We start from the raw sequence: 16371 nt of genomic DNA, 5'->3' as shown, positions 1-16371 counted from the left end.
TGTACATGTTGGAAACGATGATCTGGAATGGCTATCTTTTCTGGGATATTTTTCGTATGTCGTTGTATTTTGGCACGTTGACACGGTAAGCACATTCTTGTCCATTCTTTAATGTCTTTATTCATAGAAGGCTAAATGAATTTCTGTTGTATCATTTTACAGGTTGATCTTCCACTTGGATGGGATAGATTATGGACTACGTCAAAAATTTTCCTCCTTAAACGTTGTGGAATGTACGGACGTATATTTTCAGTCAAACAATCACAAAGGATTGGAGTTGTTGTACCGGTAAGAATTAATTTTTGTAGCTTGAGCGAGGGATTTGTTTGAAGTGTTACAAGTTCTTCATCTTTTTGAAATTCTGCTAATTCTTCTAAAGAAACAATAACCGGCATAAGTAGTATAGCTAGACCGATTCTAACTCAGGCATGTGAGGGGGGTGCAGGGAAAAGGGGATATCGGATTACGCTGCGTCAGCACTTTGGAGGGGAGAGGGGTATCGGATTACGCTGTGTCAGCAATTTTAGAGGGGAGGGAAGTATCGGATTACGCGGCGTCAGCACTTTTGGAGGGGTGGGGGGTATCAGATAACGCTGTGTCAGCACTTTTGGAGGGGAGGGGGGTATCGGATTACGCTGCGTCAACACTTTTGGAGAGGTGGGGGGGTATCGGATTACGCGTCATCAGCATTTTTGGAGAGGAGGGGGTATCAGATCACAGCACTTTGAGAAGAGGAGGTATCAGATTACAGCACTTTTGAGGGGAGGGGTATCAGGTTACACACGTTTACAGTTGTAAAAGCGCAGTATCAGCACTTTTACGATGTGTATATCAGGTTACAAGAGATTGGAGGGGACCACATATTTTACAGATTACGTCATCACTTTTTAGAATTTGCAGGCGCCATTTTGCGTTGTCAGCACTTTCGACACCATTTTGCGTTGTTACAAGAATATCATCACTATTTTTAGCAGCATTGTGTCAGCATTTTGGACACCATTGTTGCCAAATTTCTTTATATTTTAATCAGCACTTTTAATAGTGCCATGTGCAAAAGTCCATAGCAACAGGCAGCCACGTCAGCATTTTGGCCATTGTTGCCAGATTTCAATGTTTTAAACGACATTGTCAGCATTTTTTAATTAGTGTCATGTGCAACAAGCGGGTATAAAAAGCTCGCGAAAAATACAAATTATCACAGTTATCCGAAATCATTTGGACAATCACTACATCGCTGCAACGCTTCATCTGAATTATAGCAACGATGTTTTCTGCCGTACAAGAGACAACTGTGAGTAATCTGGCCAACAAACAGCAAGGTGTGGAGACCTTTGCGAAGAAGCGGAAATACTCGCCCAACGTGTAAGTTAACTCTCTTACTATTTACACTTTTAACTTTTAAACTTTTAAACTTACTGCTATTGTTACACTTTGAACTTACACAAGTTTTTATCCACAGAAATAAAAGTAATTCACCAAGTATCGATAGAAGCATGATCACACCTCCCAGAATTTTGGCTAGAAGATACCCGTTGACGAAAGCCGGCTATAAATATCTGGATATCGGAATCAATGTTTCTACGCCGAGCCACATAGAAATCGCTCTCGGTGACAATCATGGCAAAGAGATACATTTTACATACAACATGTGGAAGATCCTCCTGGACCAACGACACGCCATCCACCATTTCTTTAACAATGATGAAGACAAAGCACACGCATTATCTCAAACCATCGAACATGTCACGCTACGGTTTGGAAAGATAAATAATCTAAAAGTGCTGCGTCTGGAAACATCAACGGTGTGTTTAGCAATGTCACACAACACTGTATGTAACATAATCGTTCTCGAGTATTGTGTGGATCGTATCGCTCAATCGTTGAACAACGTCACTGGTATGGTTGACACCAAGTTCACACATTTTCGAAAAATTGCGAGCGGTGCGAAGGACCCCATCACGGTGATACGTGAGAGCGAATCGTTCGATAAGAATGATATAATCGATTATGAGCTGTTAGCTCAGGTCTTTGGATTGCAATAATTCTAGCATATCACATGCTTTATTGTTAAAATATTTTCACCATCATAATGTATTTATTAGATGCATCTGTTTAATAAATATTATTTCAATTATAAATTAAATTATTTTTTATTATCTCGACTATATACCTTTCTCACCCTATCCACTATACTAACCTCCTACTGCGAGATAAGCGAGCGAGCGAATCATATTACAATATCGTACACAGTACTCTACAAGTAATGTATTCTAATTGTACATAACATTAATAAATTGAAAGAGGACTTGACTCAAGAAACTTTAATAATAATAAGTGTTGAAATTTGCAATATTTGATACTTAGAAGAATATTCTATCTCAATTCGCTGGGTCAACTCTTATTACACTGCTGAGAGAAGCAGTTCACGCAATATAAAGCAACAGATAAACCTTCCAAGAAACTTATAGGAAGGGTGTTTGCCACAACGTTTGCTCCTTAGAGTTAGTCATTAAGCAGACATGGACCGTAGTACATTAATAATCGCAATAGACCGCGAATCAGATGCGCGGCAGGTAAAACGTTTCCGCTTTTGGGAGGATGGTATCCCTTTCCAAGTGGAGGAGTTGACGGAAGACAATTTGGCCCTATGGCGGGCTAGTGCGGGGAGGATCTCGCGACAAGAGCGAGTATGCGAATGGCTCAACCAAGTGCCGGATATCCAACTTGCAGCCTAAGTCCATAGGAGACTCCACCACCAGTAAGTACTGTTTAATTTTCTATAAATTTTAAGCAGTACGCATGCGTTGTCATGTTTTTATTATCTATTTAATTCAATCATAAATTAATTCATTCAATAATTATCATCTAATTTTGTGTAACTCCATTCTATTTGTTACAGGAAACGCTGGTTATCCACCATTATATGGACGGCGGAATATTTTTTTTTAATGCTTTTTGTTTTTCTACTAATTATATTTTATTCAATCAAATTTTGTAAATATCTAAATTATATTTTTTAATTATATTTTAAATTATAATTTAAATTATATTTTTTATTATCCCAACTCCTCGTATATTTTTCCTATGCCTCGTTTTATCCACTACAGACCTATCTTACTGCGTGACAAAAGCGCGTGTCAAGTTACTGCTTGAGATAGGAGAAGGAAAGAAATGAGTGGACAATAAGAATGAGAATATTAAAAGTTTATAATATTAATAATAATTTATTCTTTTAACAATATATATACAGGGTGGGCCATTTTAATCCATCCACGCAAATAACTTCGTAAGTAAGCCAAATACAGAAAAATGGTTCAGACAAAAGTTGTTCGGGACAATGGGGGTCACCTATTTATGCTAGTGACTTTGACCTTGAAGTCAATTTTCAAGGTCATTTAAAGGTCAGTTATTTTTTTTAATGGAAACCCCTATTTTTGATTCCAAAATCTAATAGCTGGTGTCAAGAGCTTTTCAAAACATTATAATAAAGTTATTTTTTATTAAGTATACTTTTCGAGTTATGAGGCTTGTAAATTACAGTATTTTGACATAAAATACAAAATATCTTGTCAAATATTCAATTTTTGGGAATCTTACCTTAATACATTTATGCATAAAATAATGAGACAAATCAATTAGTATAAAGAAAACACATAGTTGCTTTCAAGAAAAAATATGTAATTTGCAACATGCAACTGCATACTTTTTTTTAAAACCAATGTGTTTTCTTTATACCAATTGATTCGTCTCATTATTTTATGCATAAAAGTATTAAGGTAAGATTCCCAAAAATTGAATGTTTTACAAGATATTTTGTATTTTATGTCAAAATACTGTAATTTACAAGCCTCATAACTCAAAAAGTACTTAATAAAAAATAACTTCATTATAGTGTTTTGAAAAGCTCTTGACACCAGCTATTAGATTTTGGAATCAAAAATAGGAGTTTCCATTTAAAAAAATAACTCTGACCTTTAAATAACCTTGAAAATTGACTTCAAGGTCAAAATCACTAGCATAAATAGGTGACCCCCATTGTCCCGAACAACTTTTGTCTGAACCATTTTTCTGTATTTGGCTTACTTACGGAGTTATTTGCGTGGATGGATTAAAATGGCCCACCCTGTATAGTAATAAGACATGTCCTCTATATGCTAACATCACACAGGAATAAAAATATGTAAATTTAAGTGTAAGACATCATAATAAATTACTTAACAAAAAATATTGAAATAATAAATTATAAAAATATAAAAAAAAACAAATTAAAAATATAATATTGGCTCAAATTATTCAAATAAATTATTAACAACAAGCTACAGAGCCCAAGCTGGATTTTCGTGCTTAATTTATTAATATATTATAACAATGTTTAGTTCAATCTAGACGTTTCGACCATCTGGTTGTGGTCATCTTCAGTAGTTAGTTATTATAAAATTCGGAACATTTAATAAACAATCGTTACTTATAAAACTAATTCGGATATTACAATCTTCTTATATTCGTTACATTTAAAAATTGTTTAGAAGGACAACACATCTTGAAAGTCATGCCTCTTCTAATAACACCAATCTTAAGATCTTCAGGAAGGAAATCATGTTTTACATTAACATACACGATGTCCTTTTTAAGATTTGAATTGTGGTTGATTGCAATTCTAAAACCAGCATGAACCAATGTCTACTTTTATCTTTATATTACTTGTTATTTATTAAAATTACTAAAAATATTCTTACCTCAATGCATAGCAGTACCGTCATGTTGTGTTTTCGTGTAAACTTTCTTATTTTAAAAAAACTAAGAACTATTCGGTGTAACGAGTCAGTTTGCTAAAAATGATATTGGAGGTCCGTGTCGTTTGAGTGGACATGGCAAACTAGTTGAATATAATAGAGGATATATTAGAGACCTCGTATGTGAAGGAGATTCGTGGTGGGAGAGTGAGTGATCTTTAAGCAGTAAACAAATTGAGAACTGGCAAATACAAGTTTGGCAGTAACTCAGTATCGTTCTGCTTATTGAGACTCGTTTTTTGCCGTTTTATGTGCAACATCTCGGAAATAAGCCTTTTGCTATAAGACATTTCCTTGTCTAATATTTCTACATTCTCCCAATCCATTTCATGGTTTTTTTCTAATCTATGACAAGAAATGACAGAAGGGGATCCCGTTCTTTTATTTATATCCGACTTGTGTTCTTTAATTCTAGTTTTCAATTTTCTCTTTGTTTGTCCCACATAACTAGCCTCGCAATCATGACACGTTACCTTATATACTACATCACATTGGCTCATGGATTCAATAATGTCTTTCCCTGTTTTTATAAACCTATTAAGTTTATTGTTACACGAAAAGGCTAATTGATGATTGTATTTTTTCATGTTCCGTGTGAATTTATCAAAAGTTTCTTTTATATATGGTATCGTAAAATAACCCGTTCTATCATTGCTATTTTTGTTTTTATTACAACAATTATTGCTAAATTTTTTAAGTCTTTCGTTAATACTATTAAAAATTAATTCCAATGGATAGCCGTTAATTAAAAGTAGGGAAATCATTTCCTCGATGTTCTTGTGCCAATATTGTGGGTGTGTTAACTTTACAACTCTGTCAAATAAGCCAATGATAACACCTTTTTTGTGTGCCATGGGATGATGCGAATAAAAACTTAAATATCTGCCCGAAAAAGTAGGTTTGTGGAACAAATCAAATTTAATAAAATTGTTTTCCGATATTAGTTTAACGTTTAGGAAATTGATATGATTATTTATTCCTTTTTCCAATGTGAATTGTAATCTGCTATGCATTGAGTTGAATGTCTCCAACACTTCTTCTAAATGATTTTCTGGAGCCGTAAATAGTATGTCGTCAACATACCTAAAATAAAACGGTAATTTGTAAGGTAGACGTTCGATTGCTGAATTTTCCAAATCTTGTAACACAAATTCTGCTATTATTGGAGAGAGAGGAGAACCCATTGGAGTGCCAAAAATTTGCTTGTAAATTACTTTATTAAAACTAAAATACGTTGAATTTAAAACTAAATTGATACCAATTAAAAATTCTTCTATTGGTATGGAATTGTACCTTCTAATCCATTCCCATCTGTTTTTTATGCTTTCTATTGCCTTTTCAACAGGAATGTTCGTAAAAAGAGAAACAACATCTAAAGAAGCAAGGCAATGATCCGATTCTAAAAAAACACCGTTCAACTTTTCAACTAGATCAAAACTATTTTTTATGTTTCTTTTCGAATTAGGTACATTGTTTGCAAGGATTCCATGTAAAAAGTTAGCTATCTTATATAACGGGCTATTAATCGAAGATACTATTACTCTGAGAGGATATCCTTCTTTATGGATTTTTGGCAAACCATAGGCTCTAGGTGTGTTTCCGTCCGTTTCCAAAGACACCTGTATTTTATGTCATCTATGTAACCTCTCTCTCTCCATCTGGCAAGTAGAGACCTCAGTTTATCAGTTAATATTTTAGTTGGGTCTTTTTTAACAATTTGGTAGGTGTTGGTGTCAGAAAGTATGTCGACCATTTTTTCCATATATTCTGATTTTTTCATGACTACTGTACTATTGCCTTTATCAGCCCTGGTGAATAATAGATCAGGGTTTTCATTTATAAATTTTTTTGTTTTGTACAACCAATTGAGTAACTTTCTGTCATCAACACTATTGCGGGAGTTTCCCTTACAGAACCCATTTATAATTGATATAGTATCATTTCTAACAGAACATTTGTAATCTTCACTCTTTCTTTCAATGTTTCTTTCAATGTTTTTTATGACTTCAATTGACATCGACATTTTTTCCGTGATAGGCATGTTAAAACGTTCTCCCAATTGTAACAAAAGCTCGACCTCTTTGGGAATTACAACATCTGATAAATTAACGAACCATTTTTTATGTTTGTCGTCTAAGGTCGACTGAGAGTTGAAATTGTCAGGCATTATTATTATATTTGAATTAATATCAGACCCAAAATTATTATGTGTTTTCACATTGTTAGTATTGAAAGCAATTGGTTTGATACTTGCTCTTCTATCAATGTTCTGTTTAGAAACTAACCATTCAATTTTTTTGTTTATCTTAACTAAGTTCCTACACCACAATTTTTGGGAGCGTCTCTCTTGCCCATTAAAAAACGTATTGTATAAATTAAGTGGTAATATTCTAGTTACAATCTCATATATTTTATAGCATTCTTTTCTGACGCATTGTAAAGTCGCGTAGGCATCATCTAATTCTAATCTTATTATTTTTCGAATATGCTCTTTCCTGATATTATCAAAGATTGCTACTGATCTATGGTGGTATAGTTGTAGGCAATTTTTAAAAACAAATTTCAAATGTGAAGGAGTTAGATCTTTTTGTAGACAATTTTTAAGAAACCTGATTCGAATGCGTAATTTAATGCTTAAATTAACATTATTCATAAAATTCTTCAGTTGCAAAGTTACAAATTTGCCAAAATGAAATTGGACAAAATTAAAAAAGGATTCACGCATTTTGAAGCTTGCGTTTATAAAATAAATTAAAAATATAATATTGGCTCAAATTATTCAAATAAATTATTAACAACAAGCTACAGAGCCCAAGCTGGATTTTCGTGCTTAATTTATTAATATATTATAACAATGTTTAGTTCAATCTAGACGTTTCGACCATCTGGTTGTGGTCATCTTCAGTAGTTAGTTATTATAAAATTCGGAACATTTAATAAACAATCGTTACTTATAAAACTAATTCGGATATTACAATCTTCTTATATTCGTTACATTTAAAAATTGTTTAGAAGGACAACACATCTTGAAAGTCATGCCTCTTCTAATAACACCAATCTTAAGATCTTCAGGAAGGAAATCATGTTTTACATTAACATACACGATGTCCTTTTTAAGATTTGAATTGTGGTTGATTGCAATTCTAAAACCAGCATGAACCAATGTCTACTTTTATCTTTATATTACTTGTTATTTATTAAAATTACTAAAAATATTCTTACCTCAATGCATAGCAGTACCGTCATGTTGTGTTTTCGTGTAAACTTTCTTATTTTAAAAAAACTAAGAACTATTCGGTGTAACGAGTCAGTTTGCTAAAAATGATATTGGAGGTCCGTGTCGTTTGAGTGGACATGGCAAACTAGTTGAATATAATAGAGGATATATTAGAGACCTCGTATGTGAAGGAGATTCGTGGTGGGAGAGTGAGTGATCTTTAAGCAGTAAACAAATTGAGAACTGGCAAATACAAGTTTGGCAGTAACTCAGTATCGTTCTGCTTATTGAGACTCGTTTTTTGCCGTTTTATGTGCAACATCTCGGAAATAAGCCTTTTGCTATAAGACATTTCCTTGTCTAATATTTCTACATTCTCCCAATCCATTTCATGGTTTTTTTCTAATCTATGACAAGAAATGACAGAAGGGGATCCCGTTCTTTTATTTATATCCGACTTGTGTTCTTTAATTCTAGTTTTCAATTTTCTCTTTGTTTGTCCCACATAACTAGCCTCGTATTTGCCAGTTCTCAATTTGTTTACTGCTTAAAGATCACTCACTCTCCCACCACGAATCTCCTTCACATACGAGGTCTCTAATATATCCTCTATTATATTCAACTAGTTTGCCATGTCCACTCAAACGACACGGACCTCCAATATCATTTTTAGCAAACTGACTCGTTACACCGAATAGTTCTTAGTTTTTTTAAAATAAGAAAGTTTACACGAAAACACAACATGACGGTACTGCTATGCATTGAGGTAAGAATATTTTTAGTAATTTTAATAAATAACAAGTAATATAAAGATAAAAGTAGACATTGGTTCATGCTGGTTTTAGAATTGCAATCAACCACAATTCAAATCTTAAAAAGGACATCGTGTATGTTAATGTAAAACATGATTTCCTTCCTGAAGATCTTAAGATTGGTGTTATTAGAAGAGGCATGACTTTCAAGATGTGTTGTCCTTCTAAACAATTTTTAAATGTAACGAATATAAGAAGATTGTAATATCCGAATTAGTTTTATAAGTAACGATTGTTTATTAAATGTTCCGAATTTTATAATAACTAACTACTGAAGATGACCACAACCAGATGGTCGAAACGTCTAGATTGAACTAAACATTGTTATAATATATTAATAAATTAAGCACGAAAATCCAGCTTGGGCTCTGTAGCTTGTTGTTAATAATTTATAAAAAAAAACATTATAATATAATATATAATATAATATATATAATATAAAAAAAATCTGCTGAATATCATCATCTGTAACAAAGAAAATAAAAAAATTATTAATAAAACGATTTCTACAAATAAAAGAAAAAAACTGTGATACCTACAATTATGGTAAATGGAGAAGTCCGTGGATAACACAGTCATTACAGCACTCATTATATCGTTCGTGCTGATTGTATCTTGTTCCATCTGCTGGAATAGTGTGATCATAACATTTATTTGCGTCATCACCGTTGTCAAATTATTTCTGGCTTCCGCTCTGGAAACAAATCATAAAATACACAATTAAGAAATGAAACTATAAGTTACAACAATTGTACATGTGTATAAGTGACACGGAATGAATATGTAATAAGAAAGTTACTTACATTAAAAGTATTATCGCCCCATGCTCATTTCCTTCTATGTTGTACGTGATCCGGAACATTTTGCTGCATCTCCTGCACCAATATTTGAAAACGATGCATCACGTCCGTCAATAATCTTTTTTTTTTTTGATGAGGCAGGGGAAATCCTTTATGGATACCCACGGGTCCCGGGGGGGAATCCCGTGGGTTATGTGGGAGTCTCCTGAGAAGATGTCTCTGGCATACCCACTAAAATCCCTGCCGATAGCCTTCTTGGACCATGTAGAGGGAGGGTGAGGCATCACCAGCGGTATTCATCTCACCCTCCCTTAGGTCTGACCGAGAAACCGGTCTCCTCGCGGGGAGGGATGGGGACTTGCGTCCCTTCTCCCTCCCATGAGTACCTTCTATTACGGGAAAGGCTACTTTCCCGTAATTACTATTTAAAATGACTAAAACCGGGCTACCGCGACCTTTCCCCGCCCTCCCGTGTTTGGTGGGGGGCTGAGGTCAGCCGGGAGCCCCCGCTCCCAACTGACCCCCCGCCGAAGGAAAGATAGAATTCCGATAGTCTACGGTATCTCCCCTCCGGCCATCCAAGTCGGAGGGACCCTGTCTGGATCCCTCCTAGGGGGAATCCTCCCCGGGGGTTGATGGTGACGCGCTTATAGTGCGTGCCACCGCCCGGAGACGCCCTCTGTTCATCTGTCCCCTTGGGAGCGGGGGGGTTGTGTTGGCGGCGGTAGAGGAGGGGGATCATCCCCTCCTTCCACCGCCTCCCCCCTTCTCCTTCTCTCTGCCTCCTCCTTCTGCGACATTATGCTGTTACAGAAGGAGGAGACGGCCCTCCATTTATCTTCTCCCTCCAGCATAGCTCTCACTAATGCTGGAAGGGAGAGGTCCTCGCCAACCACTGCGGTCAGGATCCGGCGTTCCCCCTCCCATGCTTCACACTTCACGAGAATGTGTCGCGCCGAGTCCAGACCGGCCGCGCAGTGGTGGCACTTGGTCGTATACTCCCTACCGATCCTACACAAGTAGTCACCGAAGCAACCGTGCCCGGTGAGTACCTCTGTCAGGTGGAACCCGATTCCGCATCCCCTCCTCTCCGCCCATTCGGGAAGACAGGGTTGGATGGCCTGGGTGGTCCATCTGCCCGCCTTGGAGCCAATTAGGGAGGCCTGCCACGCCTCCATGGCTCCCTGGCGGGCGTCCCTCCTAAGCCTAGCCACGACTCGTGGTAATAGGCGGGCGCTCCCGGGCCGGTCTGGGTCCCTCGTACACCGATAGAATTCAGCGTACGAGTTCGCCAGGAACTCGGCCGGGAGGAGGCCCGCCAGAGCCGTGGCCGCCGCGAACGACGCTGTGCAGTAGGTCCGGATCAGCCTGATGGCCAGTCGGCGCTGTTGACGATGTAACATCGCTTGTATGCGCCGACTGGCCGCGACCCTGTCAGCCCACACCGGTGCCCCGTAGAGGAGCACCGATTAGACGACGTTCGCGTAGAGTTTTCTGACTCTGTTTCTAGGACCACCCAAGTTCGGAAGGAGGCGACCTAACGCAGTCGCCATCCTATCCGTTTTGGGGGTTATCTCAGCGAAATGCTGCTTAAACCCCCAAAGTCCATCCAGAGTGAGGCCCAGATACCTTGTGGCAATCATCGCAACTAACTTTACCGATAAAGATGGAATTTTGTTTGCCGATATTGAGTTGCGATTAGTAACAAATATTTATTGATTAATTACCATAGAAATAGTTTATTGAATCACTATAACAACATTAGTATTTTGTTAAACATTTTTATTTTGTTAATCACACACTCTTCATCTGTACATGATTACATTAACATCAAGTTAAAATATAAAAACATTAAAATACAATTTGATCTTTTTATTATCGTATGTAGTAGTTCTCATTTTAACCGCTACATAATTGGTGACCCCGACGTGATCGGAAAAATCTAATTAACTTGAAGAGCCGCGGAAAATTTAAATTTTGAACGATATAATAGAAGATGCCTATTAACCATTTACCTCCTTCATCGCCGAAAACATCATCGACTCAAGAAGAAGCATCAGGAACACGGAATATATTAGAAAGAGCAACGATGCTGAATAGCGGTCCATCTAATTCAGGTGAGTCAATTGAGATTCACGCGAATGAATTCAGATTATTAAAATTACCGATCTTTTGGCACAAACAACCAAAGTTATGGTTTGCTCAGTTAGAGAGTGAATTTTTAATATATCGTATTCGATCGGATGAAATAAAATTCAGTACCGTAATTCGTCATCTTGATGAACAAGCATTGGTAGCTGAAATTATTGAAAGACCGCCTGAATTAGATAAATATAATTATTTGAAAAACGCATTAATTAACCGCTTTACGGATTCGGAAGAGAAAAGATTGCGTCAAGTTTTAGCGGGAATTGAACTTAATGACAAAAAACCGTCAGATTTACTTCGTGAGATCAGACAATTAGCTGGAGGAGCTATTTCGAACAATGTTCTACATTCAATTTGGTTGCAACGTTTACCATACCGCGTACAGGCAACTTTAGCTGTTGTTGAAGAAAGTCCATTAGCTAAATTAGCTGAATTAGCGGATAAAATTGTTGACCGGGACAATGGATCACTTCAAGTCTCAGCGATTACTCCGTCTGCTGAATCAAATTCAAAATCAGGCAATCTTGTTGATCTTGAGCGCAGAATAGCTGCATTGGAAGTAAATCGTTCCCGTGACAGATCAAAATCTAGAAATTTTGAAAGAAAACATTTTAGATCATCATCTAGAAACAAAAATGCATTAACTAATAAAAAAGATGAACAAATTTGTTTTTATCACAAGAAATTCGGTAAAAAAGCTTTTAAATGTACTATTCCTTGTTCAATGTCAAAGTTACTTACTGAAAAGACAGATAAGCAGGAAAACTAAGCTTACCGTTGAAGGAAGAGGCGACAGTCAACGGTTCACCCAACGTCTCATCGTCTTCGATAAAACTTCAGGTTTGAATTTTCTGATTGATACTGGAGCTGATATTTCTCTTGTTCCTAAAAAAATATTTCAGAAATCTTCAATTTCTACATTAAAACTTTTTGCTGCAAACGGTACTAAGATAGATACCTACGGTACAAAAACTGTAGCTCTTGATCTTGGTCTTCGCAGAGATCTTAAATGGAAATTCTGCATTGCAAATATCCAACGACCTATCATTGGTGCAGATTTTTTGAGTCATTATGGAATTCTAGTTGACATGAAACACAAAAAATTATTAGATTTAATAACTGGTTTGTCACAAAAAGGAAAATTGACAAATATTAACCAGATTACAATTTGTACAACATTACATGACTCACCTTTCCATAAAATCCTCGCAGATTTTCCAGAATTAACTCATTTTGCTCCAATTACAGCAAATAGAATACATCAAATGGAACACCACATTGTTACAAAAAGTTCTCCAGTTGCGACTACACCTCGTCGTTTATCTCCAGAGAAGTTAAAGTTTGCCAAGAATGAATTTAAACACATGATGGAACAGGGAATCTGTCGTCCTTCAAGCAGTCCATGGGCAGCACCGATTCATATGGTTCCCAAAAATGGACAGGACACATGGAGATTATGTGGTGATTACAGAGGTTTGAATGCTGTGACACTTCCAGATAGATATCCTCTTCCACATATTCAAGACTTCACATCTGGTCTTCATGGTAAGATCATATTTTCAAAGATTGATTTGGTAAAGGCATACTATCAAGTTCCTGTAGCCAAGGAAAATATTCCTAAGACAGCTGTCACTACTCCTTTTGGCTTATTTGAATTTTTAGTTATGCCATTTGGGTTACGAAATGCAGCTCAAACTTTTCAAAGGCTCATGAATATAATATTAACAGGACTTGATTTCTGCTTTTGTTATCTTGATGATATATTAGTTGCATCATCAAATATTGAAGAACATCATAAACATTTACATATTATCTTTTCATGTTTAAAACAGTTCGGATTAACTGTTAATGTTTCTAAATGTCTCTTTGGAAAAGAGGAGATTTCTTTCCTTGGATATCTCATGTCCAAACAAGGAATCAAACCTACAAATGAAAAAATGAAAACAATCATTAATTACAAACAACTTCAAACAGTTCAAGAATTAAGAAGATTTTTAGGGTTTATTAATTTTTACCGTCAATGTTTGAAAAATGCTGCTTCACAGCAAGCAATTCTTACAGACTATCTTAAAGATAGTAAGAAGAATGATAAAAGACCAATTGTTTGGACAGAGAATGCTATTAAAGCCTTTAATTGTTGTAAGGAAGAACTTTTAAAAGCAACATTATTATCTCATCCTGCTCCAACAGTTCCATTAATTCTTACATGTGATGCTTCAGACATTGCTATTGGTGCTTCTCTAGAACAAATTATAGGTGGAATTAATAAACCTATTGCTTTCTTTTCAAAGAAACTTGATAATGCTCAACGTAATTACAGTACTTACGATAGGGAATTACTCAGCATTTTTTCAGCAATTAAACATTTCAGATATTTAATTGAGGGACGCCAACTATTGATTCAAACAGACCATAAACCTCTAGTTTATGCCTTTAGACAAAAATTGGACAAAGCGTCACCTCGACAGATACGTCAACTTGATTTCATTGCTCAATTTTCGACAGAAATCCAACATATTTCTGGAAAAGATAATGTTGTAGCTGATGTTTTATCACGAATTGAAGCAATTTCTATGCCGGTCATTGTTTCATGAGAAGAATTAGCAGAATTTCAAAAAGAGGATGAAGAACTTGTAACACTTCAAGCAAATCCCTCACTTAAGTTGCAAAAATTAATTCTTACCGGTACAACAACTCCAATTTTTTGTGATTGTTCGACTGAAAATATACGTCCGTACATTCCACAACGTTTAAGGAGAAAAATTTTTGATGTTGTCCATAATTTATCTCATCCAAGTGGAAGATCAACCTGTAAAATGATACAACAGAAATTTATTTGGCCTTCTATGAATAAAGATATTAAAGAATGGGCAAGAATGTGCTTACCTTGTCAACATGCCAAAATACAACGACATACGAAAAATATTCCAGAAAAGATAGCCATTCCAGATCATCGTTTCCAACATGTTCATTTGGACTTAGTTGGCCCGTTATTACCATGTCAGAATTATCGATACTGCCTGACCATGATTGATAGATTTTCAAGATGGCCAGAAGCTATTCCTCTTAAAGAAATTTCAGCAGAAAATGTTGCAACTGCTTTCTTCAATCATTGGATAGCAAGATATGGATCACCAAATACTATCACAACGGATCAAGGACCTCAATTTGAAGCAACTCTTTTCAAAGCTCTCACCAACCTTATCGGTTGCGAGCGGATAAGGACTTCTGCGTATCATCCAGCCTCAAATGGTATCCTGGAAAGATGGCATCGTACATTAAAAAGTGCTATTATGTGCCATGCAAATAAAAATTGGTTAGAATTATTACCTACTGTTCTTTTGGGTTTACGTACCTGTTATAAAGAAGATTTAAAAGCATCATCGGCAGAAATGCTTTATAAAACAACATTACGTATTCCTGGAGAATTTTTCATTGAAGAAGATCTTTCTCCTGATCCAGAAATCTTTTTAGAAAAACATAGGATTCACATGAGAGAAATTAAATCTCAACCAGTAGCACATCACACAAAAAAGACACCTTTTTGTCATAAAAATCTTTTTGATTGTACTCACGTTTGGTTACGCGATGACTCAGTCAGAAAACCGTTACAACCACCATACTCTGGTCCATTCAGAGTTGTAAATAGAATAAATAATAATGTTTTCACTTTAGAAATTTCAGGTAAAAATGTCAATGTCACTATCGAACGGCTGAAACCTGCATTCCTTCCTAAAGAACCAAATAGAGATCAAACAGATTCTACGTTTTCCTCTTCTACTCACGAGCCACTCAGAACACTTAGAACATATACTGGTCCAAGGAAGAAGGTTCAATTCGCAACGTAGGACGTTGCTCGGGGGGGGAGTACTGTGGCAATCATCGCAACTAACTTTACCGATAAAGATGGAATTTTGTTTGCCGATATTGAGTTGCGATTAGTAACAAATATTTATTGATTAATTACCATAGAAATAGTTTATTGAATCACTATAACAACATTAGTATTTTGTTAAACATTTTTATTTTGTTAATCACACACTCTTCATCTGTACATGATTACATTAACATCAAGTTAAAATATAAAAACATTAAAATACAATTTGATCTTTTTATTATCGTATGTAGTAGTTCTCATTTTAACCGCTACAACCTCATCTGGGTCCCCACCCGGACGCGGACCTCCCCCACCCAGATCTGGGTGGAGGGAGGACGCCCCAAGGCCCTGTCATAAAAGAACAGGGCCTCCGTCTTCTGCGGAGCAACCTCGAGTCCCATCGTTCGTATGGAGTATATGACCGCCCGGGTGGCGGCGTTCGCCGCGTCCCGGGCCTCTTTCCAGCTCTTCCCCCGGACCACCACCAGGGTGTCGTCTGCATAACACAGCAGACGACAGCCCGGGGGAAGCGCCGTGCGGAGCACTCTGTCGTATGCGAGGTTCCATAATAGGGGTCCTAACACCGACCCCTGAGGAACCCCGCAACAGATTTCCCTTCGGCTTACCCGCTCCAGTTGATCTCTGTACTGGAGCGTCCTGTCACGGAAGTAGTCCCAAAGAACCTCCCTTATGTATGGGGGAAGGCCATGGAACTCCATGACCT

The sequence above is a fragment of the Linepithema humile genome, chromosome 3, assembly GCF_040581485.1.
Source record: "Linepithema humile isolate Giens D197 chromosome 3, Lhum_UNIL_v1.0, whole genome shotgun sequence".
NCBI classification, from domain to species: domain Eukaryota; kingdom Metazoa; phylum Arthropoda; class Insecta; order Hymenoptera; family Formicidae; genus Linepithema; species Linepithema humile.
This window is presented reverse-complemented; position numbering follows the sequence as displayed.